The sequence below is a fragment of the Acomys minous genome (genome assembly GCF_964271855.1).
Source record: "Acomys minous genome assembly, chromosome: 14".
NCBI classification, from domain to species: Eukaryota; Metazoa; Chordata; class Mammalia; order Rodentia; family Muridae; genus Acomys; species Acomys minous.
Genome location: NC_140496.1, coordinates 19,915,351 through 19,928,552, shown reverse-complemented (window position 1 = coordinate 19,928,552; position 13,202 = coordinate 19,915,351). Strand labels below are relative to the sequence as shown.

At 43.5% G+C, this 13,202-nt stretch overlaps 1 long non-coding RNA gene across 1 annotated transcript in view; it reads left to right on the top strand.

Annotated features, from left to right (window-relative positions):
- Positions 1 to 13,202, top strand: part of LOC311583410 — a 249,363-nt gene that overhangs the window by 189,150 nt on the left and 47,011 nt on the right. The gene's annotated exons all lie outside the window — the stretch shown is intronic.

Genomic DNA, 13,202 nt, shown 5'->3' with positions numbered 1-13,202 from the left:
CAAGAGAAGCGTCTTGAGAATTACGTTAGCTCCAAACTCATAAGAGAAAAATTACTGGAAATATTAAAAGTCTGCAAAGGGGGTATTGTGTATAAGTGATTAACTGCAACCCCTTTCTGGGGCTGTCTAGGAGGTCAGGGAGATGCTGGCCCTGGGAGAAATGGGCAAGATGGGGAGGGGAGGGTAGTCCTACTTTCTACACTTTATGATGGTGTATTTAGGCTTAATGGTGTCATGGGGTATGTGAATGTATGGCTGAAATTGTACCCTCATACCAAGACAGATGCTATCTGTACTTGAAATAAAATACCATTTTCCAGTAGAAGATTATTTGCCCATTCCTTTTCTATTTGCTCATCTTCGTGTGTGTGTGTGTGTGTGTGTGTGTGTGTGTATGTGTGTGTGTGTGTGTGTGTGTGTGTTGTGCCGGCACACATGTGCACACACATGCTCTAACATACATATGAGCATGTCAGAAGGCAACTTTGGATGCCATTTTTCAGGAGCCATCTGTCAGTTCTGTTGGGGTCTTTCATTGGGACCTGGGGTTTGCCCATTACGTTAAGCTGGCTGGCCAGGGAACACTAGGGATCTATTGCCCCCATTTTCATCAGAAATGGGATTGTAACCATGTGCTAGCACGTGCACCTTTTCATGTGGGTGCTGGGGGTTTGAACTCAGGTTGGCAAGCTTACACGGCAAATACCTTACCAACTGAAGCTGACCCCAGGCCCCATTTGCTTATCTTCAAACTAAGGCAATGCATTTTAAGAGCTCTTTCCTGCTAGATAGACTTTCTTGTTGGTTTATGGTGTTGAGTTCACATACAAATTCAGAGGGCAGTGCATCCCACTAACTAACAGCCAGGAAACAAACAGTATGCCTCTTTGCAGCCCCTTTTAAATCGCTACGACTGGGTTTTGTATGCAAAGCTTTATTCCTACAATGGCATGTCTGTGACTTCTTAGGTTTCGCCACCGCTTCCCCCCCCCCCCCGCCTCCAGTATGTAAACATTTGATAGTGTTACTAAAAGTATGCCAAAATTTCAAAGAGAAACCATCAACAGGACCCTGTATGGGTAGAAGAGAGATAACTGTTGGCCAACTGAGGCCTTGTCTGTGCTGCTTCCAACTTGGCACACAAGCCTATTTAGCATTGACGAACAGTGCTTGCCTCCTGCGGGAATTTTTCCCTCCTGTGGTCCAATGGCATGAGTGCTTCTGTTGGTCCCATTGCTTGAACATGGATCCTGTCCCTCTTCTCTGACCAAGTTGGCCACATTGGGTAGTTGGCAGGAGGAGTGGGCAAAGAAAAGAGGTACCACCTAATTTCCCCAGGCCCTTGATTTTCTGTGAAATGGTACAAATATTTCTTCTATGCTCAGCCTAAGTAGGGAAAGACTATGCATGGGTTTGGAAAACCTCCTGGTAACACAGGCACCAAGGAAGGCAGAGGGTAAAGTACATGGCTAATACTAATGGGAGTGATTAGCAGAATGTTGTCGCTAGTGGAGATAGTGTGGAAGGCCAAGGGTGTCACCATTTCATCTTTGAATTCTTCACCATACTGAGTAGAACAGCTTGTGTCTCACTCGAGAAAAGAGGAATGTGTTGAGGGATCAGACTCACTCATTCAGTTGGTCATCTGAGCATAAGAATCCAGAGAGTTCCTTAGTTCTCTGGGAGCTGCTATGAAGGGAACTGGGGTGAAAGTGAGTTCTGCCTTTTGCCTTTCCGTTCTCACAGGCTCGTTATCACAGAACATCCACATAGTTGGAAGTCGGGGGCCTCACTGCCCAGCTGCATGCCCCCCTCACTTCCCATGTCAACTTTGGAAGAATCATCGTTCTTAAGAAACATCAACATCTATCAGTTTTAAACGAAGGGGTTGGACCTGCTCATCGCCAGCGCCTTGCCGGCGTGACAGTTCTGTAATTCCAGAGGACTGCCTGTCACTCTCTGACAGAGATCCGAATGGCAAGGCAAAGAATGTGTTTATGTTTCTTAACAGTGGTCAGAAGTGCTCGGATCCTGCACACACAAGGCATCAGGAAAGTCATCCTGAGTTGGCCACTGGAAGGAGACATTTGGCAGATGAGAAAGCCCTCTATTCAAATCCCTCAGTTTCCTGTCCTTGTCTCAAGCAGGCATTGGTGCCAGCCACTCACTATGTCCCCTGTGATTAAGCAGGGCTGCCAGCGGCTTGCTTTTCTAATATGAAGTTCCGACGGTAAGACACTAAGGCCCTGAAATTTTCAGGTGCAATGATGGAGATTTTGGAAGTCTCCGCCTTCTTACAGAACTCCTCAACCATCAACCCATCATCCCCTTCAGGCAAGTCAATGAGATGATGCAACTTTCTCAACCTCTCCACCACCACCACCACCGCTCAACTCTATGCTTTTCATCGAAAGAGATCTGGATAGCTAGTTGCACCCAACTCTTATGATTTTGAGGTTTTGCCTTAATAGAGGTTGGAGTGCTTCTTCATGATGCGTGTGGGTGACCCATGGAAGAACTGAGTCCTGGAAGGAACAAGAATGTTCTTTTTTCGTTCACCCCTTCCTTCTGAACATACACACATGAATCCACACAGCTCTTCAAGCCGCATTCCTGAGACCCTGAACAAACTGAAGTAAAACATGACATCATAGTGACTGTCCTTTTCAGGTCTGTTTTTGCCACCTGAGATTGTGGAACAATGCTACAGGGCATGGAGCGCTCTCACAAGGAATGTGTGGGCACATGAGACAGGCAGCTACCTCACGCCCCAGCTGCTTCTGAAGTGGCACGAACACCATTAGCAGAGCGGGTGGATCCAGCAAAGGCACACCTGGCCCCCAGTTCAGAAACCATGAAGTAGCCATGTTGGGGCTTTGGTTGGAGCATTGCTGTATTTTTGAAAATGTGTAAGTTAAATACCTTCTTTCGTGTACATAAGAGTTAAATTTGCCTCCAAAAAGAAAAGCAAAATTTCAAGTCATAGTAAATACCAAGTCACTTTGCAAGAGATCATGTAATATACTCCCATAATCCAGGGGGGGGTGGCAAGGACGGGGAGAAAAGCCAAATGAGGATGAAATCCTCTTCCCGGGGCACAGAGTAGACCCCAGGCACAACTTTACAGTGAGGGAAAGGAACTTTGATGGTCCAGGTTCTTACCCACTATGCCAGATCTTCCGGATGACTCATCCCTTGACTGTGCCCATCCTTTATCCTCTTTCCCAAACCCCAACTCTGCCCCCCAGGAGACAGGGACAGGCAGCCATGGAAGAGGCTCTTCCCATCCTTCTGCAGGCCCACTTGCAAGTGAGGAGGCCAGACACCTTATGGAATCAAATCTGCACTAATGGGTGACATCAGAAACCAGTTGCCTAAGCATCTGTTTAGCTTCCTCCATCTTCACAGCGATGCTCGGAGGAAAGTCAAATCAATCCAGTTCTGTGAGGCATCCTCAACATCTTCCATCCATGTCTGGACTTTATTAAAGATCTCAATAAATTTCCCGTGTTTCTCAACCTTTTTGTTTTTTAACTTTGACTTTATTATGCTTTTAAAACAAAAAAGACAGACACCCATGTTCCAGTACCTAACACCACTGGTTGACTAATATGGAATTCTCCCTGTAATCCCTAAGTGGAAGCATATTTAACTGACAATTGGAGCATCTGTGCAGCATTAGATAACAAGGCTTCCAGGCAAAGTTGCTGTATCTTTTTCTTTTTCTTTTTTTTTTTTTTAATTTCAGAAAGTAGAGGACTGTGGCCTTTTGGTAGATGCTCGTGGAATGGTTTTCATTATGGGAAATGTTGCTATTGCAAACTTGGAATCCTAAGGAGCTACAGCTGGGGAGCCATGACTGTTGTCGGTAGAATATAGGGCACTGTGGTAAGCAGCAATGAAGTGGTCAGCATGCACAATAGGAAAGGCATTTTCTTGGGGGCTTCTTGGTTTTCTTTCCTCCTTTCTTTCCTCTCATTATGTCTTCTCAGGGTGACTTCCATAGGCATTGCCGGGGCATAAGAAGATGGTGTGGGGGCCTTGAAAACAGATTAAATGTGGGATTCTGTGTGCAGTGTAGATGCTGTGTGTTCCCCACCCGACCAGCTCATCGGTTTGCAAGAGATAACATGTGCTATTCCTACATTCTTAGACATGCGGTGCCTGATTATTCCGGCTGCCATTATTATTGTCAGTGTTGTTAAGGACGGTTCCCACTCATTGACCTTGGCTATGTTTCACTATCCAATCTAAATATTACAGCATCCTTTATGGAAGACGTTAGCCTTTGTATTGCTGAAGTCGTTCAACTAGTAAGTGGCAGATCGACTTTAGTAACCACACTATAATCTAGTGTATGATGGCAGCCAACCAACACAGCAGCCAATAACCAGACCCAGTTAAAGTTACATGTGGAAGGCAAGCATTCTCTGATTTCTTTGAAAAGCAGATGAGGCATTGGAATTCTTCTGTACTTGTTGTACTTTTGTTTCTGGCTTTGTAATATTTTAAGATATTACATGCAGTATTCTAGGGTTGTCACAATGTCAGAGGATATTTTTCATGCAGGTTCATTTTCTCTGGGTCTCTAACTCACTATGTTTGTATCTTCAGGGACTTTATTAGCTCAAACCAACAGACGTCCATCATCACCCTGGTCCCTCAGGCTCTCTGTTCTCCTTTTTGCTGTATTGTCTGACACTCTCTTACAAAACAAAACAAAAACAAACTACCCCCCCAAAAAAAACTAGAACTGTGTCTCTTCATGATTATTCTTTTTCCTTCAGTGTAAATAGAAGATGCCAAATAAATATTTATTAAGTTAAATTTATTTTGTCCAAATTCACATTTAACTCTGTAGAAGAGAGTTTTATTTATTCTATAAACATTGGCTTCACATCTGCTATAAGAATGTGTTGGGTAGCAGGTGTTTGTAGAAAGGATGAGTGGAGACAGTAGATTCTCAGAGAGCCTAAGAGGCCAAGAGGCAAGAAAACAAGATGGGCTTTTGAAAGCTACCTCAGCTTCTCTCCTAAACCACAGAAAGAAGATGAACAACATTTGTGAACCAAAGATTTTTACCAAGACAGTTACTTAATAATTTTCTCTAAACTCATCTCTTATTTTAGTGAAAACTCACATTTTTTTCTTTGCCTGATGCATAAATTTAGGAAAACTTTGACTCAGTTTCCTAGTTTCTGCTTTTATGGCTTTAGCCCTCACTTTGGATGGATACATGGGTTTGGACAATGCCATTTGTGGTCAGTTTTGGGAAATGGAACTTAGGGGATAAGACATTCTTATAAAAATATAACAATTCTAGAAAGACACTGAGGTTTGAAGCCCGTTGCCTAAAAGAACACTTCAGTTTCCCACCCTGTATTTGACCCTTTAAAAGAAGGCTTAGCATGAGATCAGCTCTAGCCACACAAACCAGTCAGCAATGGCAGAAAACATTTATATATGCTTGTTTAATCTATAACTTTGTGATTTGCTTTAGATCCTTTAAAAGGTTCTGATTTTTTTTCAGTCATTTTTTTCCAGTCATTACTAGCAAATCTACTTCCTAGAAATTTCCTAGAAATAGCCTTTAGTCTTTAACAGTTGCAAAAGCATGCCTTCTAAATATGAGCATATTATTATTCAAATCTTTTCATAGTGGTAGATATCCTTGGTAAAGGAAGAAGATAATGGCCAGATGATGCTGGTACCTCAGCACTCAGGAGCTGAGGCAGGTTTACCTCTGTTAGTTTAAAGCCAGCCTGGTCTACAAAGGGTGTTCCAGGACATCTAAGGCTTCACAGAGAAACCCTGTGTTGAAGAACCAAAGGGGGAGGAGGAGAAAGAGGAGAAGGAAGAAATAGGGAAGAAAGAGAAGGAGGAGAAGGAGGAGGATGAGAAGAAGAAGAAGAAGAAGAAGAACAAGAAGAAGAAGAACAAGAACAAGAACAAGAAGAACAAGAACAAGAACAAGAACAAGAACAAGAACAAGAACAAGAACAAGAACAAGAACAAGAACAAGAACAAGAACAAGAACAAGAACAAGAACAAGAACACAATGACATTGATGTATTGCTGATTTTGCCTCAGCTTGCACTAGTGGGAGTACTATCAAAGTATGAGTGTTAGAACTGCCTTCTGGAACCTTCAGCCACTGAAGTCTCCAGGAAGAGAAGCTTTTGGTGAAGCAAGAGCAGAGAGACAAGGGATCAGGAAGAATGGGGAGCAGAGAATGGTGGTCTAAGTTGAGAAATGGAAAATGGAAAGAAAAAGAAATTACAATTAAAGTTTAAAGTCCAAAGCTACCTGGGGAAAAAAAAGAGGAGAAATTCTGAATGGGAGTTATAGCATCATCCTGTATTGCTGGGACAGGGTACCTGACAAAAGCAACTTAAGGAGGAAGGTCTTATTTTGGTTCGCAGTCCAATGATACAGTCTCTTGCAGTGGAGATGTCATGGCAGCAGGAGTTTGGGGCGGCTGGCCCTATTGCATCTACGGTTCACACTCAGCTCACTTTTTATTTTTATTCAGTGTAATAGCCCAGGCCATAGAATGGTAGTGCCCACAGTGAAGGTGGGTCTTCTCGTGATCTAGATAACTCCTCACAGACATGTCAGGAGGCTGGTCTCCTAGGTGATTCCTGACCCTGCCAGTTTGGCAGCCACATTAGCATCACAATTATTAATGTGTACAAGGTAGAAAAGAACAGAGATGAGTTCATTAGAAAGCATTCCTTATGTTTTAAAGGAAAAAAAATTAAATTTAGATAAATGTAGATTAAAATATATGAAATGAAAATCTGTAGAAAAGTCTTGAAAGAAGTATAAAATGTTGAGTATTATCTAAATATTTTTAGATAAATGAGGAGGTGAGATGGGTTTATACCAATAATTCAGAAAGAGTCCATAGTGTAGTATTTATGTTTCTGATTTCCTGCTGACAGTTTGCTATAAATACTTGCCTATTATAAATAGAAGATGTGTCCTCTTCTCTGTGTCATATGCTCCAAGCTCTTTATCTTACATCCTCTCAAAGACACCTGGGGTCTCACGCTGACGGTCAGTCTTCATTGCCAGTATGACTGGACTGAAATAACTGGGAGACTGGTGAAGGACACCATTGTACGTATCTGCCAGTGCAGGGCATGTAGTCAGAACCGTCTCATGGGCTGCAGATCGAGACAGAAGAAGAGGAAGGAGCCAGTCGGATGCTAGGAGTCTCCATCCTTTTTCCTCTGGCCATGACTATTCTCCTGTACCACACCTTTCCATCATGATACCCTGAACCCTCTGAATCTATGAGCCAAACAGATCTTCCCCCATCTAGAAGGAAAGACAGTGTGTCGGTGTTATTTCTCCAATTACCAAAATACCTAATGATAGCATCTTAATGAAGGATAGGATAGGTAGGTTTATTTATTTGTTTGTTTGTTTTGGGTTTTAGTTTTCTCCTTCTTTGAGGAGATACAGTTTACTATGGGGGGAGAGGCGTGGTGATGAGGCAGCTAGTCAGATTTCTTCTGCAGTTAAGAAGCAAAGAGAGGCGAATATTGGTAGTTACACTACTTTCTCCTTTCCCCATTTTCCCCAGCCCACTATATGGTGTCCACCACATTTAGGGTGGCTATTTACTACTTTCTGAAAACTCTCAAAGGCATATATACAAGTGTCATTGTGAGCATACCCTTGTATGATACATCTTTCCCCCTTGTCCCCAGTATTTCTCTCTCTCTCTCTCTCTCTCTCTCTCTCTCTCTCTCTCTCTCTCTCTCTCTCTCCTGCCCCTCCCTATCCCTTCCTCCCTCCCCTCTCCTTCTCCTACCTGGTCCTCTGTCTATCATTTCCATCTGTTTCCCTCTGTCTTGGCTGCCATAGGGAGAGCAACCTTCCTGGACTGTGCCCTTTTGCCCTTATGTTCTGCCTTGCTAGCAGTATCCTACTGCAATAACAAGACACACATCACATCATAGGGCACCCCGCTATTTGCATACATTGGAAATATAATAAATATTGGTAAAACTTAAATACACTTTTGAGAGAGTGTTGATATCTATTTCTTGTGAATAGTTGGTTTGTAAGTATGCATGCATGCGTACATACACCTCTTGGCATTTTCTAACTATACTGTTCCATTGGCCAGTTGTGGTAGGACTTAAACCCTGCTTGTAAAGGTCTTTTTTGCTTTAATTTCCTCTGGATAGCTCCAGCTGCAAGAAGCAATTCAATCCTTTTCTCTTTACAGTGGTGATAATACTTAGTTCTGGCGTTTGGCATAGCTTGTCTAATATTTCAAAACGCATTTGTGGAAGTCCCAGTATTAGACTCCTAAAAGAGTCCATGGTTCAGCATCCAGGAGGATGGTGGAGACTTAGGAATAGAGGTGTCAACCTGTTTTCTCTGCTTTCTGTCTTTCACTGTTAATTTGTTTCCTAGCAATCTCTTAGCTTTGTGTTCTAGCCCACGGATGGCAAATAACTGCTGGAAACATCATCTTTGCTTGTACAGGGGGATGGTAATACTTCCACTGCCTCTGCACCATCTTCCAGATGGGCTTGTTTGACTGATGTAGCCCATCAGTCCAGTCACACGACCCCTCCATTTAAACAGCTGGCCAGATGATCAAAATGGTTAGACAAAGGCAGTCCTCAAAGAGCTATCTTCTAAACAGAGGCCCAGCATCTCCCATGACATTTTAAATAGCCCCCAATGTTTTCTTCACCATAGATCATTTCAAGAGATCATTTTCCAGCCTCTTGGCCTATTGCCATATTTTCCTTCCTCTCTTCTGTCTTCCTCTGTCTTTTCCTCTTCTCTCAGCCTTCTGCTTCTGTACGCTGGCCGAAGCCTTGCCTCATTGGCTTCGGACTCCACCCTGTCTGTGCTGCTTGGGAATTGCTTTACATATTGGACTTGGCTATCATTAGTCAGTGTATTCTGCTCCAATTTAACACGGTGTGTCCTTCACATCCCTGAGTGTACAGAACTGGTAATTGGCAGCCTGGGAAGTTGAACAAAAAGATGACAAGACTTGCTGAGCCTCCATTGTGCTGCCCTCTTCTGCACACACAAATCCGATTTAAGTCAATGAAAGTTATGTAGATAAAGGCATGTAAAAGGGGGGGGGGAGACTCAGAAAGTATATTTCTGTGCCCTGATGAGATTCAAAGCATTCTGGGAAAGCATAGAAGAACCTCAGAAAAGCACGCGGAATGTGCATTTCATACTGTGTGTGCTAGAACATGTTTCACTTGTCAAAATGTAGTTGTTTTAGATGTGTGAGAAGCTGAGGGAGCTGGAATGTCAAGGCAGTAAATTACCCAAGGCTAGCTCAAACCCTGTCAAATGTTGACTGTGGCCACATATGTGGGGGATTGACAGAAGAGAGGAAGAGTGGAGGAAGGCTAAAGCAGCAACATTTCTGGCATAGATGGCATGCATAGGTAGTTTCTCTTAGCTCATTCTTTCATTTGCAACAGTGTTACCCTCTTCAGGGGCCCACCCCTGACCAGCCTTTCACCTTGGGCATCTAAGAACAGAACAAGGGAAACAGAGTCCTCAAAGGGAGCTTGTCCCAGGTCTTAGCATACTTAGCCAGGTCATTTGATACCTATCCCAGACGGTTTTCTTCTTTGAGCTTATGTCAATTACTATTTAAGAGGGAAAACCGTGTCAACTTCATAGAGCTTTTGATGGCCATATATAGATGCCAAGTTTGTTTTATGGTTGTTTAAACATATAGCTCAGGCTGGCCTGAAACTGATTATATCAAAAGATGACTATAAACTTCTTATGCTCTTCCTGCCCCGACTCCCCAAGTACTTGGATATTAGGTACATATCACCACCCTTGCTTTTATACACTGCTCAAATCCCAGGGTTTCATACATACTAGGCAAGCACTCTACCAACTAAACTACATTCCTAGCCCACTGAAGTTTTTTTCCTAAGCAATATCTATTCATAGAAATAGAAGTGTAAAGTAATAATAATTGCCAGTAATATTTATCTTCATCTTGTATGTTTCTTCCTATGTGAAGTAGTGATTAATAATACCATCTGATTTGGTTGAATATACAATGCCCCTCACAAGCCTTGACTGACTTATTTGTGGTACTATTTGGAGATTTTAGAAACCGAGATGGAAGAATTAGGTCCTGGGAGTCCTTGAAGGATGTCTAGTTCTTGATGGCATCCGATCTATGTGTTTTCTGGGTGTAGGGAGAGAACCAGCATCAGAGAAGTTTAGAGTGTAGCTCCAGAAATCCCAGCATGCTCTTGGCAGAGCTCAATGGGCAGTCCTGGTGGGAGATGAGAAGGTTAGAAGGCCAGCCGAAATGTGAGTGGCTTTAGAGGAGAGCAAAGATTTGACCGGGAATGTGAACAGAGACTATTCATGTTGTTCTGTGGTATATAATTTGTTTACACCGAAACTTTGTGGGAAGCTGCATTTAATTAATTTGATGGAGGAAATTTCAAGGTCGCCCGGCATTCAGGCTTTGGCACAGTTACAACTGGCTGCCTTTTCGCCACTTTCCCACGAGAATTGTGAACACATCATAGGCAAGGTCTAGCCGCTTACATTCCGAGCAAAATGAAGTGAATGTAAAGTTGAGGGTGAAGGAGGCACGGCTATTAAAAGGTAAAAAAGAAGCCAACTGCTTTACAATGGACCGATGGGAAATATACCTTGATGCAATGTCAGAAGTCAGAGAGATTCCACTCGTTGTGGTTTTAGTTGTGTGAAAATATAAACTCATTAAAAAGACAGTCCATTGAGAACAGATTGCTGCTGGGGGCACCATGCACACTGGTCACATAGCTATTTATGATGCTGTTTGTTGGAGGTTTGTTTTTATTATGCTCAGCTGTCCAAGCTAGTCACAGGCCAATAGAACCATGGCCCAGAGTGGCTTTGCCACTGCTTCAACTGTTGGTAGTCTCTGAGGTCATCCACATGATAGAAGGGTTTTTTTCCCCCAGTATGTAAAATGGAAAAGTTATAGGGTCATGATGGCTTCTACCTAGATTTGCTAGGGAAATTTAAGAACCCACACAGGGTGACAGGACCGGAGTCCTTGTGGGAGGCCCCAGAAAGAGTATTTCATGGAGTTGTAGTGGGAAAGCCTACATTGCAATGAAAATTCTAGGGCATTGGGAATGGCAGGAACATGGAGACAAGGATAAAGACGTGAAAACATGTGCCAAGGGCAGCCACAGGCAAGTAGAAGGTATCCAAGAAAGGGGCCGTGCAGATCCCAGATGGCTCGGCCCAAGGGCAGTGGTTCCCAGGATAATTGGAGTTCGCATCATGATACCACATGTTTCAGATGCTGGACAAGAGGTGCTGGGATTTAGTCTTGCTTTGGTCCAGTCCTTCCTTGCTACTCTCCTCTTTCTCCTTTAGACATGAGAACTTTTACTCTGTGCTATTGCATTTTGGAAGCCGGTAACTTCATTTGACTTCACAGATGTCACATCTAAGAGTTATCCTTGAGAGTCACAGGAGATGTTAAGCCTGGTCATTTGAGAGGTGTTGGAAATGTTGACTCTAGAACTCTTGAAGTTGCAATGGGAGGACAGAACAGATACCCAAAGGAATGAAATTATGACAGAACTAAGAGTCAGGTTGGCCATTCAATATTTTTTTTGTTTGCTGTTTAACATAAAGTCTTGCTAGGTATCCCAGGCTTCAAAGCTGTGGTCCTCTTGCCCCAGCCTTCATGTGCTGGGATTATAGGTGTGCATCATGATATCCATCTCTCAATATAAATTTATGAAGTACTTACTGCTTAGTAGCCAGGGATGAGGGATGCAGTGGCACAAAGACAAAGACAGTCTCTGCTGTTATAAAACTTACACGTCCATGGGATAAAATAGCCCATGAAGTAACAAACGTAGAGAATGTTGGATAACAGCCCTTGATACAGCAAGAGAAGTTAAAATAGGATGCTAGGATAGCAAATGCCTAGAGGACCCTCAAAACTTGTTGACTGGGAATATCTTCCCGGAAAAAGTCCAGATCATAATGACAGGGATGGCTATAAGGAAATACCGTCTAGAGCTAGGGAGATAGCTCAGCCTGTGAAGTGTTGTTCTGAAAACCTGAAGACTTAGAGTCCCATCTTCAGGACCCAGATGGAAAGGGGCTGAGTGTGGTGGCTCACTCTTGTAAACACAGTGCTGGGGAGGTGGGAGCAACTGGACCTGGGATCCCTGGCCAGTCAGCTTAGTACACTTGATGAGTTCTGAGGCAAGGAGACACTATCTCAAAAAAAAATGCTGAATGACACATGAAGAACATTACTTGAGGTTGCCCTCTGGCTCTCACTATGAATGTGCACACATGTGCATCTGCACATACATTAACACAAACACGCATGCACATGCGCGCACACACACACACACAGAGAAAGAGAGAGAGAGAGAGAGAGAGAGAGAGAGAGAGAGAGAGAGAGAGAGAGAGAGAGAGAGAGAGAAACAGACAGACAGAGAGGCAGACAGGCAGGCGGACAGAGATAGAGACAGAGAGCTGACTCTAAGGAAAAGGAGCAATTTACACAAAAGTCAAGAATGGACACACCAGGCACATTTAAGATGGGAAGAAAGCAAAGCTGTCTGACCCTCAGGAGAAACAACATGCTAAAGAGTGTTTAGCGATGACATTGTGCGGGATTGCAGAGCACAGTTCTTATAAATGGACCCAGAAAAGTACAGGAACAGACAGGTAGATTAGTGATGGGAAGAGGTGCATGAAGAAGAGGTGAAACCTGAATGGACAGTCGTCCAGTGTGATCACTTCCAGAACCATCAAGATCTGGGTTTCTCAGGTAGGTGAATGTTCTTTGGTTTGAAAGGACATTTTCCTAAAGAATAAATGGGCTGAGCAGAGCCCTGACGTGGAAGCCTTCTATTCCAGTAGCTGCATGGTATGGTGAATTTTCATTGTAGACTCTACTGGGCTTGGGATCGCCTGGGAGAAACGCCCCTGGGTACGTCTCTGGCAGTGTTTCCAGAGAGGTCTAACTGAAGAGCAATGTGCCCTGAGTATAGGTCACATTTACCCACAAGCTGGGACCCCCAGGCTAAATTAAACTTGGGAAAGGGAACAGGCAAGTTTGGTGAGTACCAGCATCCATGTCTCCCTGCTTCCTGACTATGGACGTGCGTGACATGTGCCTCGTGTTCTTGCTACCTCAGCTAGAG